The sequence below is a fragment of the Atractosteus spatula genome, chromosome 22, assembly GCF_055471065.1.
Source record: "Atractosteus spatula isolate fAtrSpa1 chromosome 22, fAtrSpa1.hap1, whole genome shotgun sequence".
NCBI lineage: Eukaryota > Metazoa > Chordata > Actinopteri > Semionotiformes > Lepisosteidae > Atractosteus > Atractosteus spatula.
Window position 1 is genome coordinate 11,826,534 of NC_142727.1, and position 12,140 is coordinate 11,838,673.

The window sequence follows — 12,140 nt, forward strand, 5'->3', positions numbered from 1 at the left end:
GCCAGGTGGCGTAGCGGGCAAAGTTAGTGTCACAGCTATTGAGAACCAGGCTCTAAGCCCTGTGGCTTCGAGTAGCCTAGAGCCCCCCCGGTACGTCTTCGCTCCGAGCGGGTTCGAATCCAACCCGGGTACGGTCCGATCACGCTCCACCGGCGAAGTGCGTTTTCCAGCTGCCGGGTCTGCACCGGGCCGGTATTTTTAGGGGGGTGGCCATTCTAGGTCACACCCCTAAGAATGGGGAAAATTGCACGGGATTAAAGTACTAAAAGGGGTTTACAAAAACGGGACGAATGACGTCATTGCAGAAATTGGCGGCGTTTTACGTCACTGCCACCGCGTAAATTCCCCACGAGTGCGGCTCTCTTCCCCCCTCCACGCGTGGGTCTGATTCAAGATGGCGGCGCCGGCAGTTTGCGAGGTAGCGTTTCTGTTTGTAAACACTTTAAAATGTTATTTTTCTACCCAGAACGGGCTGCAATCCGGTGTTTTTGTTTTTGAGGTTTCATTCAGGTACGAGACTTTTCAGAAAGATGTCCTTTTATTGAATGAACAGTGCATTTCTGCGCTGTTTGAACGGGGGTGAAGTTTCCCTCGGCAAGGAGAGGAGTTGAAACCATTTTCTTAGCCGAACCTTGTTGACTACTAATGCATTTTTATTGTTGTTGTTTTGCAGAACTTCTGTCTCCCATCCAGTTGCAGGAACCGAGACCTGAAGCTGTTGGGACCAGTTAATGATTATTTCTTTGGCGTTGTTGGACATTGTTCGGAATTGCCGGCGTGGTGCGATTTTCAAATATAAAATGGTAAGAAATCCCCCGTTTTAGAATCCGCTAAATACGCTTTATTTTAGCTAACCGTTGTGGAATAAAAGGGTGAATATGTTTTATGTAGGGACTTGCCTACCTAGAGATTTTGCAACTCTGTGCTCTTTTCTTGTGCCCCACTTGTTAACTATTCTTATTGTTTCTCGTTGTGATCAAGTTGTGGTCTTCATTGGATCTGTAGACGTGGTGAGTTATGGTTTTTGATAAACCCCGAATTGCAAGCGTTTACACTACACATGAGGAAACACTGGATGATATTTACCACATTGCACCAAAAAGCTTAAGAATTGTAAATGGTACTGAGCCGGAAAATGAACCGTGCATAACTGCCATTTTGCTGCAGGTAGTTTTTGTGTAGCTGGTGCACTGGTATTTATTTAATTATAGGTCAATTCTGATTAGTGCTTACTGATAAATGTTTCTCATCAACAGGGGGTCTCCTTTGAAAGGCGCATGCTAGTGTCGTGTGTGGACACACATTCCAAGCTGCACATCTGCAGTGCCTGTCTTGCAGCGTGCTGTGGTCGCTGTCTAGAGGGATTCGGTTCTCTCTCCCAGATCCCGGACAAGCACGTGTCCGTTTGCTGCTCACTGAAATGTACGTGTTCAGCGGAGCTTTTGTCTGGTGAGTAGGGCCTCCATGGCTTTGACTGTCTGGTTGTCATCCTGCACGTCAGCTGGGTTTGCAAGAACAGCAGGAGAACACGCACTGTCCTGTTGTCACTTCGGGATGAGTCTGCATAAAGGGCAGGTAGTGGGGACCCAGGACATGGGCAGTGTAGCACCGTGCAGCCAGGGTGCCATCAAGCACTACAAGAGGAGTTTGATAGCAGCTAGACTGTCACACTCGGACCTCATGGTGTTTGGCTGCGATGTCTTTGTGGGTTAGAAAATGATTTTGAACAGAAATGACTGAACAGTTGAAGACAGAAAGGCATTGTCTTGGCATATGGGTTAATTTGTGCCTTTCTTTCTTGATCTTCACTAGGCTTGTTATTCCACAGGACAGATCACCACGTCGTGAGCTGACCAGCGCTCTCCATGAACCGGTGAGTTAGGGCTCACATTATATTAAATCATTTATTCTGTGTCATTAGTCATTATTCATGATATTGATGCATATTTAGTGAAAGTGTTTCTTTTGATGCTTAGTATAATAAACACTGAACTAACAATTTGATCGTCATTCTTGAATGAGTGGCACTCCAGGTGTAAAGGGACTTCAGGCCAGCCACAGTAGTGCAAAGTGGAGTACAGATGTGTTTAGGCCCCATCCATGTTATTACCGCTTCATCCAATTCAGGGTCGAGGTCGGCAAGAAATGGGCTCAAGGCAGGGTACTCCCTGGACAGGACTCCAGTCCGTCGCAGGGCACATTCGCACTCACAGCCACACGTAGGGCATATTTACTGTGGGAGGGACCCGGAGGGAACCCGCGTGAGCACAGGGATAAGTCACAAACTCCATGCCGATAGCACCCCAGGTCCGGGTGCGCATAGGCAGTGATGATTAAAAATGCTCAATGTTGCACTTGGCTGTAGCCACCTGAATTGGTCTGGACTCATCTTGCCTGTGCACCACTGCTTCTCTTCTTACCTGCCAAATGTATCACTTTGTGACACTGCTTCATGTCCATGTGAAATCATGTTGGTATTTTCAGAAGCGGTTCTTTATCGACACATTCTGAAGAAAAGCATCATATTTATTGGCTGTAATGCAGAGCAACAGTCTGCATTACAGTCCATGTGAACTGGGGAAAACGGCTCTTGAAACGTTTTGTGTAAGACTTGCATTCTAAATGGCATGTGTTGTCTTCTCCCTTAGACAAAGAGAGCCGGTACTTGGTGAACACGACTGCTGCAAGTCCAGTTATGGTTTTGCCACGACCTGCCTGTTGCTGAAGCCTCGCTCCAGCGGGATTCGCTCTGTTTCCACAGCCGGTAAGTGTTGTCACTGTGCTCTTGGTTTGCTTAGAAGCAGCTCTTTATTGAAACCCGGCATACGTTTTGCGTTTTTGGTTGTAGAAATAGCAGGACCCCCAAAAGTTATAGTGCTCTTAAGAAATAATTGAAGGTGAAGAAATTAACATTACTGCTACATAGAATTTTGTGGTGTATCTGTAGTGAGATGAGGATGTGTTCTGCCATCCAGTCAGACCACAACAATATGCATTAATTATGGGAAATAATTGAAGAGAAACAGACGCTTGAAGTGGTTTTGTAGCCCCGTGTTTATTTCTTTTAGTGTAATGTTTTGAAGTTTCACTTGTTTGAGAGGAAACAGTGTTTCCTTGGGTGAGGGCATGAGGACTCTTTCAGCTTGGGAACAAGCAGGTATGACTTGGGAGGTCATTGGCTTAATTTCACGCTGTTTACTTTTGCCTCTCAAGGTGCAGAAAGTGTTGAGCAGCCCGCCCCTGAAGCTCGATTCACCACGAAGAGAAGCCAAAAGTGTTTCCCAAGACCTTTTAAGCCAGGTAAGACATTAGTTTTTTGCTGTAAGTGTGTGGAATAATGTCGGTATAGTCTTCCTGGGCTGGAAGTTCTCGGTTTGGTTCTGTCGAAAAAGAAACCTGTAGCTCCTGTAGAATCACAAAGCTCTTGCCAGACTGATTCTTCAGTTTGTGTGGCGAAAGAGAGAGGCCTCTGTGACAGCTGTCACCCCGCTGTATCGTTCACACGTGTCTGAGGGATTTCCGTGTTGAACCTGGTCAGATTAGCTAGATCTAAGAGATGCTTTCTTGATCCATATGCAGTGTCTCCAACAGCAACCCACGTAGTCTTTGTGAAACTGATTTTTCTCGTAGTGGATAAAGGGTTGCTGCGTGAATCCTACAGTACATTATTCAACTCGTACTTCAGAACATTCAGGCTCTCCTGTCATTTTACGTCGTCGGGGCTCTTTCACATCTTTCCACACCTTACAGTGCCGTACAGTGGCTATCAAAGGTATTCACCCCCCATCTGGGGTTTTTCTTCTGGCTGTCGGAATCTGCATGGCCGTCCCCCAGTACTGCTGTTGTATGCAAATAGGGAGTTTTTGTATAGAAGTGTGGCGCTGATTGTTTTTTGCACTGAGGTTATTATTGTGTTGATTGTGCAGTTTAGACTCGTGATGGCTGGGAGTTACCTGAACATTTAGGTGAGGTCGGTGTTTGACCACCCAAAACGTACAAAACAAAAACTGCCTTTGAGCTGCCACCTTGTTTTAACACAGGATGGTTCCCAGCCTTCCTGACTTCATGACGAAGCGCTCTTGGTTATGGTGGCACTAGTTTTTATGTGCGTTTCCAAACAGCCTGCTTGTTAACAGTTGAGGACTACAGACTCATTTTAAGTGTTTAAGGAAAAGAGCTTTGTGCTTGCCCAGAGTTTTACCTGTGATGCGAAATGTATTTTGTTGGAAATGCATATCCAATATGTGTCACGTAGTGATCTTCTAGCTTGCTAAAGTTTTTAATTGTGCCAGTAATGAATGGGGCTTTTTGAAAAGTGTTGAGTTGCCGGGCGTAGCCGTGTCTGCTGGCGAAAAAGCCATTTGTTGACAAGTAAGCAAAATAATTTGCCTAGCCGGTTTAAGATTTGTATTAGTCTTCTCCCCTTTTGTCAAATGTGTTGTCGACAGATGTTTTTCACTTCATTGCTGTGTGCGAAAGCAGGAAAATGTCATTTTCTCACACTTTGTCTTTATGAGGTGTCACTAATGTTAGTCTTTTTCCTGTCTCATTTCAGACGGTGCCAAAGACTCGAGGAGCCTTGTTGCCAGGGGAACACGCCCGAGTCTGTCTTTGGTGTTTTAATAAACAAAAGTGCTTCATTTCCTTATGGTGTTATGGATGCCTTATTTCTGTGGCCGCCTCTCTGCTTTGTGTTCCAGGTCTGCCCTCGGGGGGTGTGGGGCTTAGGCACAGCTCCTCCCCAAACAGGGAGATGGACACAGGTGGGGTTATGGGAGGGGGGCGGTGGCTGGGGGAAGTCTGACTCCTCCCCTAACAGGGAGATAGACAAAATTTGAGCAGGTTTCAGGGGGGACACAGGTGGGGTTATGGGAAGTCTGACTCCTCCCCTAACAGGGAGATAGACAAAATTTGAGCAGGTTTCAGGGGGGACACAGGTGGGGTTATGGGAGGGAGGGGGGCTGGGGGAAGTCTGACTCCTCCCCAAACAGGGAGATAGACAAAATTTGAGCTGGTTTCAGGGGGAAACAAGCCCCAGCTAGGCCCGCCCCCCTCCCTGTGTCCCCCCTGAAACCAGCTCAAATTTTGTCTATCTCCCTGTTTGGGGAGGAGTCAGACTTCCCCCAGCCCCCCTCCCTCCCATAACCCCACCTGTGTCCCCCCTGAAACCTGCTCAAATTTTGTCTATCTCCCTGTTTGGGGAGGAGTCAGACTTCCCCCAGCCCCCCTCCCTCCCATAACCCCACCTGTGTCCCCCCTGAAACCTGCTCAAATTTTGTCTATCTCCCTGTTTGGGGAGGAGCCATACCTAACCCACCCATTTCCCCCAAAAACTAGCTCAAAATTTGTCTATCTCGAGCTTTTCTCCAAAATTATGGTCGTGTCGGGAGGAGCTGTGCCTAAGCCCCACCTCCTGCTGCTGCATATGCAAAAAAGACCCACCTGACTTTTCCTGCCCTGGTTCCTCCTCTGCACAAAGAGCAGCAAAGCCTGCAACCAATGACGAGGCAACAAATAGAGCATACCATAGTTTATTGAGTACAGTGCAAAAGGAACACAGACAGCAACAGGAGCAGAACCATCTCTGGGACATGGGTGGATTAAGGTTTCGGCAGCGGAGCCATGGGGGAACAGTCCTAGACGAGAAAGAATAACCATGTTAACAATTGCACAAAAAAAGTTCACAATGAGCAAATATTACTGAAAATCAGCTGACTCCGGTGAATTTTAAAGCACAGAATGGCTTCTCCACAGCAGCAAATGGAAACTGGGTTGAGTGGCACCAGACAACAGGTATAGTCGGTTAAACAGTCTCTCATAAAACAAATGGTTTCAAGAGGAAGGGCTGCACAGCTCTACAATTGGTCTGAAGGCCCCAGCTTAAAAATGCTCACAAATGAAAATGAAATGAGAGGGCAGATTTTGATTTGGTGCCGTTCTGCTCTGGCAGCGGCTGGTTTTTTCACTGGCAAGTTAAATAAAAATCTAGAACCTGAGGCATGCACCCAAGAAGCAATGGGGTTACTGTCGTGGCTGGTTAATCTACTGGTGATGCACAGAATAAAAGCAGAAGCTAAAACTGCAACAGCTACATTTCACGAAGCTGATCTACAGTTAGTGGACAAAACTGGAAACACCTGGGCAAAAGGGCTCACGCATGAAGCAGATTGGCATGCTTGAGGTCTTGTAGAAAAAGATATTTACAACTACCAAGGCAGCAAGAAGAAACTGCAGTGCATTTGAAAGTGGGGTGATGGTTAGGGCATGTTCTGCAGCAGCTGCAGTAAGACAGCTCAACTTGCTCATGTTTCACAATCAATGGTACCTAAAGCATGGAACTCCGTGGGAAAGACCTCATCAACAAAGGATGGAAGCACATACTCCCAGGACTATGGTATCCATGCATCAATTGTGTGGTCACCCAGTAGTTTGATGAGCATCACACTGATGTTATCCATCTGTCATGACCTTCTCGGTCACCGCATTTAGGGCCAATCGATAAATTAAGGGATATTCTGGAACAACAACCAAGACAACGTTTTCCACATCCAGTGCGAGTTGATTTGACTTTCTCACGGAAAGATGGCGCCACACCCCTCCTGCAGAATCGCACATGCTCGGGGACTCTCTGCCACATTGCGTACAGATCATATGAACTGCACATTTTGGACAAATGCCCTCTTGGGGTTTCCAATTTTTGGTCCACTACCTATACATTCTATAATAAATCAAGAGCACACAGACAACACTTACCGGCTGTGGAAACAGAGTGAATCCCGCTGGAGTGAGGTTTAACCGAGAGGCAGGCTTGGGAAAACTGGACTTGCAGCAGTCATGCTGGCCAAGTACTGGCTCTCTGGATCCTAGGAAGAAGAAAACAAATGTCATTTAAAATACACTCCTTAGACAAAAAGTTCCCAATGTTTACAGTTCAGATTGCACAGCTGAGATTTACTGTTGCTCTCCATTGGAGTCAATGGATAAAATGCTTTCTCTTCACTTCTCCCTACACGCTACCATGAAGCGGTCTCATTAACGTTTTTAACACATTTAGCAGGGGAGAAGAGAAACAGATTCACAGCAAGATGAGTCCATACCAATTCAGTTGGCTACAACCAAGTGCCAGGATCCATAGACAGGATTTCACAGAACTTGGATTCAGTCCCGGAACAGGGGTGCTGTCTGCATGGAGCTTGTACGTTCTCTCCAGGTTCACACGGGTTTCCTATGGGTGCTCCCATTTACTCACACAGTCTGAAAACATACTGGTTGATTGCCTGGACAAAGAGTTGAGCATGTATGCGTGTGTGTGCCCTGGGATGTACTGGAGTCCGTTTCAGGGTAAACCCTGACTTGCCAATATGTGCTCCAGCTCCACCTCGACCCTGAATTGGAAGAAGTGGTAAGAAAATGGGTGACATTTAAAACACCCCCACAAATGAACTCTCATGCCCTACATATCAAGAGAACCCCTTTCTGTCATTAGGATGCGAGAGGCCTGACTGGCACAATATAAAGCACAATGTTTTCAAGAAAAGGGGGGCACAGCTCCCCCAACAGTCTGAAGGCCCCAAATTAAAAATGCTCACAAATTAAAATTAAAGGTGAAACAGATTTTGTTTTGGTGCTGTTCCGCTCAGGCAGGAGGGTTTTTTTCATAAGCAAGTTAAATCAATAGTTTTAGTGGAGCACCTTTGCCCTGCTCAACCAAAATCTAGAATCTGAACCATCCAGACCACATGGCAAAGCTCCACTCAACACACCGGAGGTGTGATGCAATGGGGTTACTGCCACAGCTACATATACTACTGGTGATGCACACAATAAAATCGAAAGCTAAAAATGAAACAGCTACCTTTTTAAGAAGCTAATCTACAGGTAGTGGACAAAACGATGGAAACACCTGGGTAAATGAAGAACACCTAGAATATTGTAAGCAAAGGCTTCCATTCAAAAATAGTTCACACATTAAACAAATAAGCATGCTCAAGATCATGCATAAAAACACCAGAAAGGCCTGGTTGCCTACATTTATGGCTACCATGGCTGCAAGGAGACATTCTAATGACTTCCGGAGACTGTACTGACTTTGAAAGCGAGATGATTGTCGGGGCAGGAGCTTCAATGACTAAGGCGGTTCAACTTGCCGATGTTTCACAAGCGAACCCAGAGCATGTGTGGTCAGGTCACACAATAGTTTGCTGTAGACTCTGTGCCACGTTGCACACAGGCCGTGCAGACCACACCGTTTGTTCAAATGCCATCTTAAGTGACAGAACATCGGCATTTCTGTTTTGTGGTCCATCAGCTAGACATTTTACATCAAACCAAGAGCACAATGACAACACTTACCGGCTGTGGAAACAGAGTGAATCCCGCTGGAGTGAGGCTTCAGCGACAGGCAGGTTAGTGGCAAAACTGGACTTGCAGCAGCCGTGTCCACCAAGTACCGTCTCTCTTTGTCTAAGGGAGAAGACAACACATGCCCTTTAGAATGCAAGTCTTACACAAAACGTTTCAAGAGCTGTTTTCCCCAGTTCACATGTACTGTTGCTCTGCATTACAGTCAAAGAACACAAAGCTTTTTCTTCAGTTTTCCCTAAAGAATGCTTCAATAAAGAGCTACTACTAAAAGTGACAACATGACTTTACATGCACATGTATGGAGCAGTATCACAAAGCGATGAATCTGTCAGGTGAGAAGAGAAACAATGGTGCACGGGCAAGTCACTGATTCACAGCAAGATGATTCCATATCAATTTAGTTGGCTACAATCAAGTGCTGCAATATACAGGATTTAATCACATCTGCCTAAGCACAGGCCTGCACAGCGGCACAGTGATTAACACTACTGCCTCACTTGGGGCCCTGGATTCAGTCCCAGATCTCAGGCGCTGCCTGCATGGAGCTTGTGTTTTCTCCCCGTGTTCTCGTGGGTTTCCTCCAGATGCTCTGGTTTCCTCCCACAGTCCAAAGACGTACTGGTAGGTTAACTGGCTTCCAGTAAACTGGCCAAAGGTGCGAGCGTGAATGTGCCCGGCGATGGACTGGAGTCCTGTCCAGGGTGTACCCTGCCTTGAGCCCATTTCTTGCCGATACAGGCTCCGGCTCCGGCTCCGGCTCCCCTGCGATCCTGAATTGGAAGAACGGGTAAGAAATTGGATGGGGCCTCAACACATCTGTACCTCACTTTCCACTACTATGACTTGGCTTTACGTTCCTTTACACCTGCAGTGCTGCTCACTCAAGAATGAAGTTCAAAATGTTCACATTAGTGTTTGTTATACCCAGCATCAAAATAAACACCATTCATGGAGGTTTTTACGTAATGTACACAAACTTCGGATGTTGCACGAATGGTCTAATAACATGATCATTAACGTCGGGAATGACTGTTACATAAGCCCTCACTTACCTCTTCATCAAAAGTGCTGATCAGGTCATGAGGTGGTGATCCGTTGTGTGGCATATTAAGCCTGGTGAAGATCAAGAAAGAAAAATACAAGTGAACCCAAATGCCCTAGATATGAAGGCAATCCCTTTGTGTCATTAGTACGTTGGAGGTCTGATTGTCATAACACTATCTTTTATTGACTTGTGGACTTCAGTAATTTCTGTTAAAAAAAAAACCTGTACTGCCCGAATACTTACACATCTTTTTCCCTCCATCACTATTTTTATTGCAAAATCACATGCTCAAACATTTTAAGAAATGATAAAGCACTTGTCAGCAATACCTGCTCACCACTGAAGTGACTCTGTCACATTTACGGGATAAAAAGCCTACTCTGTTTAGGGATCAAAAGTCAGGCAGTGAACCTGGAAGAAAGGTACACAAATTAAGACTTAAAAGCATTCTGAGCAAGGTTAAGATAAAAGTGATTAAAAATGCATAGATATGGAAAAGGGTACAAAAATATCCAAGAGTTTGGATATCCCAGGGATATCCTGGGTCCTCGCTACCTGGCCTTCATGCAGACTCGTCCCGAAGTGACAACATGCCAGCAGGACAGTGCGTGTTCTCCTGCTGCTCTTGTAAACCCAGCTGACGTGCAGGATGACAACCAGACAGTCAAAGCCACGAAGGCCCTACTCACCAGACGAAAGCTCCGCTGAACACGTACATTTCAGTGACCAGCAAACGGGCACGTGCTTGTCCGGGATCTGGGAGAGTGAACCGAATCCCTCTAGACAGTGACCACACCACGCTGCAAGACAGGCACTGCAGATGTGCAGCTTGGAATGTGTGTCCACACACGACACTAGCATGCGCCTTTCAAAGGAGACCCCCTGTTGATGAGAAACAATCAGCAAAATGAAATGACTTATGTCTAGTCTGCTCATTAAAATGCCAGTACACCTGCTACACTGATTGCCATTTCCCCGATAACTACCTGCAGCAAAGTGACAGTTATGCGGTGTTTCTTTTGATGCTCAGTACTATTTACAATTCTAAAGATTTTTTGTGCAATGTGTAAATACAGTCTGATTTGTCCTTGTATGTAGTTCTAGCACAGAATTTGGGATTTATCGAAAGCCAAAACTTACCCCGTCTACAGATCCAATGGAAAACACCACACCTCTATCTATACCGGATTCGGAACAGAAAAAAGAAGAATAGTTCAAAGTTCTAAAAATGACTGGTTTCAACAGCTTCACGTCTCGGTTCCTGCCACTGGATAGGAAACAGAAGTTCTGCAAAATAACACTAATAAAAAAAGACTAATGTATTCAACAAAGTTCAGCTCCAGAACATGGTTTCAACTCCTTCCCAACTAAAAACCATTACAACAATTTCACCCTTTTATTCCTCAACCGTTAGTTAACCACGTAAAGTATATTTAATGGAGTTCAAGAAGGATATTTTCTTACCATTTTATTTCATTTTACTTAAAACCCCACCATCACCAAACACACGCCGGCAATTCCGAACAATGTCCAACAACGCCAAAGAAATAATCACTAACTGGTCCCAACACCTTTAGGTCCCGGTTGCAGCAACTGGATGGGAGACAGAAGTTCTGCAAAACAACACCAATAAAAATGCATTAGTAGTCAACAAGGTTCGGCTAAGAAAATGGTTTCAACTCCTCTCCTTGCCGAGGGAAACTTCACCCCCGTTCAAACAGCGCAGAAATGCACTGTTCATTCAATAAAAGGACATCTTTCTGAAAAGTCTCGTACCTGAATGAAACCTCAAAAACAAAAACACTGGATTCTAGCCCGTTTGGGGTAGAAAAATAATATTTTAAAGTGTTTAAAAACAGAAACACTACCTCGCAAACTGCCGGCGCCGCCATCTTGACTCAGACCCACGCGTGGAGGGGGGAGAGAGCCGCACTCGTGGGGAATTTATGTCAGGTGGCAGTGACGTAAAACGCCGCCAATTTCTGCAATGACGTCAAATCTTCCATTGTTTGTAAACCCCTTTTAGTGCTTTAATCCCGTGCAATTTTCCCCATTCTTAGGGGTGTGACCTAGAATGGCCACCCCCCTAAAAATACCGGCCCGGTGCAGACCCGGCAGCTGGAAAACGCACTTCGCCGGTGGAGCGTGATCGGACCGTACCCGGGTTGGATTCGAACCCGCTCGGAGCGAAGACGTACCGGGGGGGCTCTAGGCTACTCTAAGCCACAGGGCTTAGAGCCTGGTTCTCAGTAGCTGCAACACTGACTTTGCCCGCTACGCCACCTGGCCGGTGCACATGACCTGATTTTTATCATATGTGAACTACACGCGGACATTTCTTAAATAAAACATTAGAAACATTGGAATCACTGTTAATCTAATGCCTTATGAAACTCGGTGGCTTTAAGCACACCTCAGAGCAAGAAAAAATGTTGTAATTGTGAGGAAAAGTTTCATCATGTTCTCGTATAGTAAAAAGTAAATCGCACTCTTTCAGCATGATGCTATATGCAGACATATTCGGGGGTAACTGCTGCATTCATCAAGTTGCACGCTATATTCTTAGTCATTTATCAAAATATTTCCACTCATAATGCCAGTTGGATTGCTTCCAATTAAACAATGTTTTACACAATTATAAAACCTAGATTTTAGAGGGCCAATGCACAGCTTCATAATCTTGGTACCTTTTTTCAATATAAAACGGATGGCAGACCTTTCAGCTGGAGAG

General features: G+C 45.6%; 3 long non-coding RNA genes across 6 annotated transcripts; 1 reads left to right on the plus strand and 2 right to left on the minus strand.

Annotated features, from left to right (window-relative positions):
* The first annotated feature begins 376 nt into the window (after positions 1–376).
* Positions 377–4,644, plus strand: LOC148816823 (uncharacterized). 4 transcript variants are annotated; one of them, XR_016094716.1, is made up of 7 exons: positions 377–418; positions 674–803; positions 1,257–1,449; positions 1,813–1,873; positions 2,649–2,764; positions 3,214–3,300; positions 4,556–4,644. It is a non-coding gene; the product is annotated as an uncharacterized LOC148816823 (long non-coding RNA). The 4 variants fall into 4 exon arrangements; XR_016094719.1 differs by having other exon boundaries at positions 1,257–1,422; XR_016094717.1 differs by having other exon boundaries at positions 674–1,449.
* A 949-nt stretch (positions 4,645–5,593) lies between these two features.
* On the minus strand, positions 5,594–8,430 carry LOC148816824 (uncharacterized). The gene is made up of 3 exons (XR_016094664.1): positions 8,353–8,430; positions 6,754–6,863; positions 5,594–5,636 (listed from the first exon to the last, which is right to left on the minus strand). It is a non-coding gene; the product is annotated as an uncharacterized LOC148816824 (long non-coding RNA).
* Positions 8,431–9,451: 1,021 nt separating this feature from the next.
* Positions 9,452–11,014, minus strand: LOC148816825 (uncharacterized). Its single transcript, XR_016094648.1, has 4 exons — positions 10,874–11,014; positions 10,550–10,587; positions 10,099–10,291; positions 9,452–9,477 (listed from the first exon to the last, which is right to left on the minus strand). It is a non-coding gene; the product is annotated as an uncharacterized LOC148816825 (long non-coding RNA).
* Positions 11,015–12,140: the final 1,126 nt, after the last annotated feature.